The sequence below is a fragment of the Octodon degus genome, unplaced genomic scaffold (assembly GCF_000260255.1).
Source record: "Octodon degus isolate 3935 unplaced genomic scaffold, OctDeg1.0 scaffold00079, whole genome shotgun sequence".
NCBI classification, from domain to species: Eukaryota; Metazoa; Chordata; class Mammalia; order Rodentia; family Octodontidae; genus Octodon; species Octodon degus.
Genome location: NW_004524655.1, coordinates 9577745 through 9588908, shown reverse-complemented (window position 1 = coordinate 9588908; position 11164 = coordinate 9577745). Strand labels below are relative to the sequence as shown.

Below are 11164 nucleotides of genomic sequence, written 5' to 3'. Positions count from 1 at the left end.
AAAAAAAAAAAAAAAAGATATTAAAGCATACTAAAGAAAGACTTAATAGTGAAAATGTTCTGACAGTGGTACACGTGCACATAAAGATACTAAACTTGATCTTAGCCAAAAGTCCAAGAAGTGATAATGTATATATAAAGAGAACAAGTCCAGAATTAGATTTAAATACCTATGCGCTGGGTCTGAACTGTTTGACTACATCCCCCCAAAGGCCATAGGCTAGTGCTATGGCAAGCAGAAACATGGAAACAACACCCAGGATTTGTTTTTGTTTGGTTTGGGTTTTTTTGTTTGTTTTTCTTTTTTCTTTCTTTTTTTTTGGTGGAACCAGGGATTGAACTCAGGCCCTTGCACTTGTCAGGCAAGCCCTTATTCTACTGAGCCATCTCCCCGGCCCAACACCCAGGATTTGGAGGCAGATTTAGTTACATCAACAAGCACTGACCAGGATTTTCCCCAGAATATCAGGCCCTGATCTCTGGTGGTCTAGGGCTTAGATGGGATAAGAAAGCATGAAGTACACAAGTACAGATGCAGAATGGTTGGCCACTGGGGATTGGCTTATACAATGTACATCACAGCAACCAGCCATTTCTAAGAGACAGAAGCAACTAGAACTGGGCAACCAAGAAACAGATCACCTGGGCAACTAAGAAAGAGGTATTAGGGGCAGGGGCGGGGGGCATTTTCTGTTGCACTAGAAGATTACAGCTCAGCATGCAGATGTTGAAAAGTGCTGGAACCTTTTAAAGGCAGGGCAGAGTGTAAGGTGAGTAGGTCACTGGGGATGCTGCCCTCAGAACAGAGACTGTAGTTCCTGAAGGACATTGGCCAGTTCCTGAGAGCAGGCTTTTATAAAAGTCAGCTGGGCGTTGGCGAGATAGCTCAGTGGTCTAAAGCACCTGCTTAGGCAAGGTTATGCAAGTGCACAGGGACTATGGTTTGATTCCCAGCAAAATACGCTGTGCCAGCCCTGCCCCCAGGGTGGGCTGAGCCAGCCACAAAAAAATAAACAAACAAACAAATAAATAAATAAGCCAGCTGGCCCTTCAGTCTCTCGGGGCTCCTGTTTCCCATCTGACCTCTTCTGCACAGCTTCCGCCACTGTGATGCCATCCACCAGAGGGCCCTAAAAACAAACCAAACAGATGGGGTCACCCAATCTTAGACTTTCTGCTTCCAAACCATGATCCAAATAAAGTACTTTTTCATAAAGTATTCAGCTTCAGGTATTTAGTTATAGAAACAGAAAAACAAGGGCTAGCCAAATAGCTCAGCAGATTAAAGCTCCTGCAAGCAGGCACAAGGGCCAGGGTTTGATTCCCAGGCCTGCCATGCCAGCCCGGCTCCCAGGGCACACTGAGAGGCAATTGAGACTGGGCATGGTGGCACATGCCTATAATCCCAGCTCTTGGGAGGCTGTAATAGATGGATCACTCTGAGTCTGATCTAGCAGTAAGACCCTGAACACCCTGTAGACCCTTCTCTAAAATACAAAAAAAAAAAAGAAAAAAAATAGAAAAACCCTATGACAACATGGAAATTAAAACTACAGCAATGGTAGTATCTCAAATCGATGAGATCAATATGAACACTGTAGTAAGTGGTGCTGGAACAAATGATAAGCACTGAGAAAAAAATGAGACCCATACCTCAATATATAATAATACAAGAATATGCAAGAATATACAAGAATAACCACAAATGGATTAGGGATTAAAAAAAAAAAAAAAAAAAAGCTCACACTGCTATTATTGCAGGTGAGATCAAAAATGACGACCAAATCTCTCACACACTCAGAAGCCGGGCTCCTGGGTCACGGAGGTGCAGAAGTCCAGTATGCTAGGGCCTGGCTTGAGGCAGGTCACTAGAACTTGGATGGCGGCTGCATCTCCATTCCAGGCAGCTTCCAGCTCTGCTGCTTCCTGGCCACCACAGAAGGAGCAGCCAGCCTGCCACACCCTCCTACCATTCAGTGTCTCCTCTGGGGCCAGCCAATCATGGACTGAAATGAGCCAAAAAGAAACTCTTTTAAGGGCCGGCCAGATAGCTCAGCAGACTAACGTGCCATGCCAGCCCCGTCAATTGAGACTGGGCGCGGTGATGCACACCTGTGATTTCAGTACTTGGGAGGGCGAAAACAGGAGAATGGCTACAAGTCCGATCTATGACCCTGCAGACCCCGTACTAAATATATATTAAAAACTCTTTTAAGATCAGGTGACAGGTATTAGGTCTTAGTGATGAAAAACCCATGCTTTTTCTTAGCATAGGAAAATACTCTCTCTGATTTAAAATCTAAGGGCAGTTTTTAAAAAAGATTAATTTAACTACTTAAAAACTTAAAATCTGGCTGGCTGTGTTATCCCAGCACTTGGGAGGCAAAGGCAAAAGGATCAATGTGACTTTGAGGCCAGCTTGGGCTGCATAGTGAGGCCAGTCTGAACTACATAGCAACTGTTTCCCAAAAAAAAAAAAAAAAAAAACTTAAAATCTTTTCCATGACAAAATATCAGAAGTATCAAAAAAGAATTAACAAACTGAACTTTCAGGGTTTTCCACATTTTGGTAATGAGGAGTAACACTGAACATCCCCTCATTAATTTTTACCACTGCATATTACTTCATTTGCAACATGTATCACAGACAAGGGACTAATACCTGTAAGACACAAACAGCTCTTAAAAACTGAGAGGCGAGGGGCGGGGGAGACAGCCCAGTGGCACAGTGACTGCTTGGCAAGTGCAAGGACCTGATTCCGTTTCCCAGTATCGGGGGCAGAGCGGACACCTGAGAGACAAAGAATTACTCACAACAGCCAAAAATAAGCAGCAGCCAGGTATCTACCAGAAAGTCAATGGATAAGCAAAATGTGATACTGTATTTGTATACCACAGAATATCATTCAGTCTAAGAAGGAAGGTAATTTTAACACATACTACCACATATAATTTTGAAGGCACTGTGCTAAGTGAAGTAAGACAGTAACAAAATGGCAAACGCTATATGATTCTACCTGTAAGAGGTAACTAAAGTACTCGAATTCATAAAAACAGAAAGGAGGCTGAGGAGATAGCTCTGCGGTCCTAAGCGCCTGCCTAGCAAGTGCAAGAACCTGGGTTCAATCCCCAGTACCACATGCTGTGCTGGCCACCTAAACCGGGCATGGTAGCACATGCCTGATATCCCAGTGCTGGGGAGGCTGAGACAGGAGGATCACCACAAGTCTGAGCTATGTAGCAAGACCCTATACCAAATAATTAAAAAGATTAGGATAAAAAATATAAAAAATAAAGAAACAGAAAGAATGGTGCTTGCCAGGGACTGGGGGGCAGGTAAACAGAGACTCAATCTGAAAGGGTTAAAAAAAAAGTTCTGGATTTAAATGGTGATGATGCATAACAATGTGGGACTACTTATTGACACATAACAATAAACTTTAAAATGGTTAAAATGGTAAACTATATATGTATTTTTACCCTAATTTCAAAAAGAAGAGCTAAGGAAGAGAATATAGAAAAATGGAGAAAAGATATGGACACTCAGTTCACAAAAGAAGACATAGTGGTCTCTCAAACCTATGAAAAAATTTTCGAACTAAGTTATAATTACAGAAATGCATATGACAATGCAGTGTCCCCCATTTCTTAGGAATCACAATGGTACATTTGGTTGATACAGTTGTGGAGAAACAGGCACTATTCTCACACAAACCCAAACTGAGACAGCCAATCTGGAGGGGACTTTGACAATACTTGAGAAAATTATATTTGTGCTTAGATTTCAGCCCGCAAGTACACTTACTGGAATCTATTCTGAAAATGTTATCTCCACCACTACAATACTACACGTGCACAGGATTACTCAGGGCACAGCATCGCTTGGCACTGCAAGATACCACAAACAAATGGTCACAGGTAGAAGAGTGTATTAATAAACTATGGAATATCCACACAATAAAGGAATATGCTGTGTGGGCCAGCCAAATAGCTCAGCAGACTAAAGCACCTACTTAGGCAGGCTCAGGGACCAGGGTTGATCACCCATGCTGTGCTGGCCCTGCCGCCAGGGCATGATGAGACTTCAACTGTGACTGGGCGTGGTGTTACGAGCCTGTAATCCCAGCGCTTGGGAGGCTGAACACAGGAGGATCGCTACAAATCCAATCTGTGTAGTGAGACCCTGTAGCTCCTGTACTAAATACATAAAAAAATAAAATAACTAAATACTCCATGGAAAAGTTACTAAGGGCATGTTCATAATAGCAGCATTCACAGTCACCAAAATGTGGAAAACCCAAAAGCCCACAAACTAATGGATAAGTAAAATATAGAAGAGCATATTCATACAATGGAATATTTTTCAGTAATTAAAAAGTATTAAACTACTGACAACATGGACGGAGAATGAAAATACTGTGCTAAGTTAAAGCCAACCACAAAATGCCACAACATGATCCCACGTATATGAATGTCTAAAACAGACAAATCCCTATAGACAGAGCATAGATTAGCGGTTACCCAGGACTAGGAGAAAAGGAAATGGGAAGTGACTGTTTGGTGGGGTGACAGAAATGTTCTAAAATTGACTGTGGCAATGTTTGCACAACTCCATACACTAAAAAACCACTGAACTACACACTTTTAGTGGATAAACTGTAAAGTATGTAAATCATATTCCAATGAAGCTGTTTTTTAAAATGAACAAGAGAAACTTCCATGAACAGATATGGGGTGATTTTCAAGGTACTACTAAGTTAAAAGTACAAACACAGAGCATGCCACCTTCATATAAAAAAGAGAATATAGACAAATATATACAACTACCCGTGCACTTACACAAAAGAAATTCAGGGTAAATAATGCAGATACTAATAAAAGGGAGCTACATAAAGTAAGTGGAAAGGGGGCAAAAAAGAGGAGACTGGGGACAGATGGCAGGAATGAGGAAGGTGACACTTGTTTAAGAAAACCTCTGTGTATCATCCTGACTCTTAGAGCCACAGTCATGGTTCAGACTCCAAAAATTAACAATTAAAATCAACTGGGATTTTAGGGGGAACACAAAATGGAATACAAACATTAATGTATTTAAGAACATGAGAAAAAAAAGAACCAACCTAAGTAACTGGGGTGGAAAAGTACCTTGAGATACTATAAGGCTAAAGACAAAGAGATGTGACCCCAGGGTTGAGATTAAGAAATTACAGGGCCAGCCAAAGAGCTCAGTGGATTAAAGTGCCTGTACAGGGGTGGGGAGTTCAATCCTGGCCCTGCTGAGCCAGCCCCACCCCCAGGGCATGATGAGACAGCAATTGAGACTGGGTGTGGTAGGATTACACACCTGTAATCCCAGCACTTGGGAGGCTAAAAACAGGAGGTTCACTACTACAAGTCTGATCTGTGTAATGAGACACTGTAGACCCTGGACTAAAATACATAAAAAAAAAGAAAAAAAGAAAAAACAAATTACAAGAGAATTACATTGAGACAAACACCCAAATATCCAAAGATGGATGCTACTCTCAAGAGATACCTCTCAAAAAAAAGAGACATATCCCTCAGATGCAACTGGAGGCGATACCCCAAAGTAAATGTATCAAACCCCTATGTGCAAACATCGCATTGAACGAGTAAATAAATCCGAAAGATACAATAGATATTGTGAAAGGAAATGGATCAAAAGGAAAAAAACAACTGAGGGAAAGGAGAAAAGAAAAAGGGGATAAAAGTATACATATACTTTTGTGTGTATATACATATATATATTATATGTACAATACATACATATATAATATATACATACATATGCATACACATACAAAAGATAGCAAAATAATTGTACTACTAATTTCATTGGTTTATTTATTTTATTTTATTTTTTATGGGGCTAGGGCTCGAACTCAGGACCTTGTGTATGCCAGGCAGGCGCTTATGCCACTGAGCTATATATCCTGGCCTTTATTGGTTTATTTAGAGGAGCAGCTAATGCTCAATTTTTTGACCAATTTCACACACTTATATCTGGTAATTTAAACAACTACTTTGAGATAACAATATGCAATATAACAACCATTGCTGATTTCCTATCATCTTATTTTCAAATTCTCTATCATTTCTAGGGTTTTTTAAAATTTTGTATTCTCATTAAAATTTTAAAAAAGGTGAGACCGGGCGTGGTGGTGCACGCCTGTCTGTAATCCCAGCTCTTTGGAGGCTGTAAACAGATGGATCACTACAAGTCCGATCTAGTAGTGAGACCCTGAACACCCTGTAGACCCTTCCCTAAGATACATAAATAAATAAATAAATAAATAAATAAATAAAATCTAAAAAAAGATATCCCCCAAAATATTTATTAACTAGAAAGGCAAAAATAATAACATTTTAGTGCCTAAATCCGACAGACACCTACTACACCAAGTGATCAAAGTAAACTGATCAAAGTAAACATCACACATAATAAGCTATATTAACATCTTGGACTTCACAAGATGTATTGAGGACACAAAGGTATCATTTGTGATATCTTGAACAAAAATGTCTATGTTCCCTCCAATCGTAAGAAAACACTGGACAAAGCTAAATTGTGGAATGTTCCACAGAAGGACTGATGAGCTCAATCCCCAGCACCTCTTCCCACTTAAAATAACTCATGAGTAGTCTTGAAAAGCGTCAAGGCCAGGGAAAACAATAAGAGACTGAGGAACTGTTGGGGACTGCAACAGACCAAGGAGAAACAGCTAAATGTAATATAGGACATTGGTCAGGACACTGGAATGAAGACAGAAGCCTCTCAGAAAAATCCAGTGAAAGTCAAACCATGTCAGAAGTATGTTATGTTTCTTGTTTCAGGTAACTGTACTATGGTTATGTAAAATATAAATATCAAGAGAAGCAGGATAAAGAATAAAAAAGAAACTCTGTGTTAGTGCTGCAACTTTTCTCTAAACCTAAAATTCATTTAAAATTTTAAAACATTTCTTAAAAAAGAAATAACTGTCCAAGATTACACATTTATCATCCTGCATATAAGAAAGTCAAGGGGCTGGTGAGATGGCTCTGTGGTCTAAAGCACCCACTTGGAACAAGCTTAGCAAAGCACAGGGACCACAGTTCAATCCCCCAGCACCACATGCCAGCCAGCCCCGCCCCCTGGTGGGCTGAGCTGGCCACACACACAAATAAAATTAAAAAAAAAAAAGAAAGTCAAGGATGACCATGAACTTCAAAAGAAGCTTTTAAAAAGCTGTAGGATAAAAATGAAAACGTACAGTACCAGTTGAGGAAACTATCAGAAATGTCTGGACCAGGGCTAGCCTGACAGCTCAGCAGACTAAAGCACCTGCTTAGGCATAGTGCAGTGGCTGGTTCGATCCCCAGTGTGCCCTGCAGGTGCCTGCCCCGCCCCCGGGTGTGAACTGAGATGGCGATTGAGACAGGGCACGGAGGCACACGCCTGTAATCCCAGCACTTTCTCAATAAAATTATGGAAAAACAAAACAAAGGGTGGTAGGAAGCACAGTTAGAACAGGGAACAAGGTCTGGAGCCTAGCAATTTCAGAGATGACTTTTGAGGTCTGAACGGTCCTACAGATAACCCACTATGACTGCTGGACTATATTGGAGTATTTCGCTGAATTCACGCACCAACGATATTTAAATGGCAATGGGAGGCTGTAAACAGGAGAATCACTACAAGCCCAATCTATGTAGAGACCCTGAACACCCTGTAGACCCTATTCTAAATACAGGAAAAAAAAAAAAGAAAGAAAAAAGAAAGTAAGAAATGCCTACACCAGAAATGTTTTGCAATTCAGATTTCCTCTGGATTTTATTTTATTTTACTTTATTTTTTTATTTATTTATTTTTTTGTATTTTAGGGAAGAGTCTATAGGGTGTTCAGGATTTCTTTTTTTTTCCCCATTAATTTTATTGTGAAACAGTAATGAGACAATTTCAAAACAGGATAATAGGACAGTTACAATAACTAATACATTGCATATTATTGTCTTCTAGTAGTTATTCATACTACAAGATGCAGACATGATACTCTGTCCAAACACTATTAGTATAAATCTTACTTCTCATCGAATTAAGAGAAAGTAGCTATATATCAAACCTAACCATTTTGTATATACAGCTACAAAATGGTCCTTCATTTATATCCCCCTTTTTCATTTAGTTTTGTCAGAGATGGGTATTGCATTGCCATTTAAATAATGTAGGTGCGTGAATTCAGCAAAATACTCTAATACAGTCCAGCAGTCATAGTGGGTTATCTGTAGGACCGTTCAGACCTCAAAAGTCATCTCTGAAATTGCTAGGCTCCAGACCTTGTTCCCTGTTCTAGCTGTGCTTCCTACCACCCTGTTTTGTTTTTCCATAATTTCATTGAGAAACAAATAGCAATGAGACAGTTTCAAATCAAATTAGTACGACAGTTTCAATAATTAACACATTGCATACTGTCTTCCTAGTGGTTATTTGTTGTACAAGATGCAGACATGACATCCTCTTTACAAACTCAGGGTTTCACTGCATAGATCGGACTCATAGTGATTCTCCTGTTTTCATCCTCCCAAGATCTGAGATTACAGATGGGTGCCACCACACCCAGTCTCAATTGCCCTCTCAGTGCGCCCCGGGGGCAGGCATGGCGGACACAGCAGGCCCAGGAATTGAACTCCAGGGCCCTGTGCCTGCTTGCAGGAGCTTTAATCCGCTGAGCTATTTGGCCAGCCCTCTCCTTTGGATTTTGGAATGTGACCTACCTTTGCAATGGGGCCAAAAATTTGTTCAGAATTTTATATACACTATACACTGTATATTTTACATACACTCCAGCAGATGGCCTTATACACATACACAGTATGTTTAGCGATTGTTAAAGTTTTACAATGTGCTTTCTCCCTCTGGGGTGATGCCTAAGAGTATCTAATCAAGGAATCCTTGGGATCTTCAGGTTACAGGTGCTCAACTTACATTTGTTGACTCCCAATCCAGCAGTTGCATTTTTCTCAGAATAACACATTCATGACTTTAAACTTGTAAGTTCCCAAACTTTACAAGGATAGTATCTTCGCAGTAAGAATGCATGATAGGGGCTGGTGAGATAGCTCAGTGGTCTAAAGCACCTACTTAGAACAAGCTTAGCAAAGCACAGGGACTGTAGTTCCATCACCCAGCACCACCCTGGTGGGCTGAGCTGGCCACACACACACACACACACACACACACACACAAATAAATAAATAAAATTAAAAAAAAAATACATGATAAAGAACAACACTTTGGGCGGATGCATGCCCCTGATTGACCACAGCAAGAAAAAAGCGGTGGGGTTTCCTGGCCCACCAGTCCACAAACCCTAAGCTCAGTTCTCGCAAAACATGGCTGTGCGGCTGATTTAGTATAGATGCTTACATCTAGGTCTTAGTTTTCTCTGCTACTGAAGCTGTAAACTAGACATCGATTCTCCAACTAACCAGCCCGGTTGCTTTTAATGAGAAAAAAAAAAAAAAAAAAAAAAATGGTGGTACATGAAAAGATCATGCAGTTAATCCAAAATTCAAATTTCAATATCCATATTAGCTGAATATAACTACCCTTTTATATCCACGCTGCAATACCAGAGTTAAGCAGCCAGATTTATACTCACAATGCACATAATAATAGATCTACAAAAAGCTTGCCGGCCCCTGAAGACCATTCTAAAGATAGTCTAACTACAGTAATAAATCACGCAGAAGAAACCTCCGATATATGGAATCTGAAATTATGACCTATAATAAGCCAGGCCCTGAAGAGGAAAGTGGCCCCCAAAGCCACCTCTGCAATCGCCTGTTAAAGTCAGCTGGGTCTGTCTGTCTAACCACGACATCCTTCTGGGAAGAAGGGCTGCAGCACAGTCAAGATTCTCAGTTGAGGGCCAGGCGGATGGCTCAGCAGCTCAAGTGCCTGCCTGGCAAGAGCAAGGTTCTGAGTTCAATCCCCGATACAAAAAAAAAAAAAAAAAAAAGACTCCCGCTTGGCATCGAGCTGATCCACCGCATGACTTTAAGAGGTCCTTCCCGCCTTCCCTGAGCCTCCAGTTACCACCCATCGTAAATGGCACTTATCGGGACAGCACTCACCTCGTGGGGCTGCAGGTGAAGGTGAGTGAAAGGACGCAAGGGAAAGAGTTACCGCCAGGCTCTGCACTCCGCCCGCGCCCAGCGGAGAGCGTGGTCCCGCCGCGACCCCAGGGACCCACTCCCCGGTGGTGCGCTCCTTAGGGACCTCAGGGCCGCGAGGAGGCCCGCGGGGCACTCACAGGCCCCGCCTAGTCCCACTGGCTTTCTGGCCTCGGTTTCCCACACTGGCGCTCGGGAGGCAGAGGAACACGCCAGCGTCCTCACGTGATTCGGCTTGCTGTGGCCCAAGCTCGGGCTCACACGAGCCGCGCCCCCAACCGCGAGCAGCCCCCAAAGGCGCAGTCCAGGAACTCTGCCGGTGTCTCCAAGGCAACCGCACCTGCGCCCAGACCTCCGCACCAGCCGGCCGCACGCCTGACAACAAAGCGCGTTCCCATTGGTTCGGTTGCCGGCTCTGCCAGCCAATCAGCGCGGTCGTACGGTCCTCCCGCTCGCCGTTTGGCCCACTCGATCCTGCAGGGGGCGCGCCTGAGGCGGGCGGGGCGCGCGCAGACGGCTGAACGTGGAGTTCCATAGCTCCAGAGTGTTGCTAAGGATCTCAACGCTCTAGCGCTCCAGGTGGAAGCTCGCGGTGTGACTTCCAGTAGTTCGCGGCTGCTGGTCCTAACAGTCGCTGACTGAGGGACTGTGTGTTCTCGTTATGCTGTGAACAAGTGTTCTGAAAGGAGTAGAAATCTGGGGAACACTTAGACGGAACTAAGTGCAGAAGAGCTTTTCTGGTTCATTCAGTCACCCTCCACCCAAAAAGGGTCGAGGCCAAACAGGCACAAACGGTTGAGACAATAAGACCCCATAAATGAATGGGGAGAGGGGTCTAGAATTCGCCTTGAAAAACAAGACGCCAGACTTAAGGGCTTCTTTTTTTTTTTTTTTTTTTCATATTTTTATTTAGCAGCACAATTCTTAATATCAAATGTAGAGATACAGATTTGAGACAAAAGCCTGATGTCCCAAGAGAGCAGGGAACA

The 11164-nt window shown here is 42.4% G+C and overlaps 1 protein-coding gene across 2 annotated transcripts in view; it reads right to left on the bottom strand.

The window, feature by feature from the left end:
- The window catches only part of Cabin1 (calcineurin binding protein 1), a 170508-nt gene extending 159973 nt beyond the window's left edge, over positions 1-10535 (bottom strand). For both annotated transcript variants that reach the window (XM_023720922.1, XM_023720923.1), the window contains exon 1: positions 10137-10535. The gene's annotated coding sequence lies outside the window, so the exon portion shown is untranslated. The remainder of the gene's footprint in view (positions 1-10136) is intronic.
- Between the last annotated feature and the right edge of the window lie 629 nt (positions 10536-11164).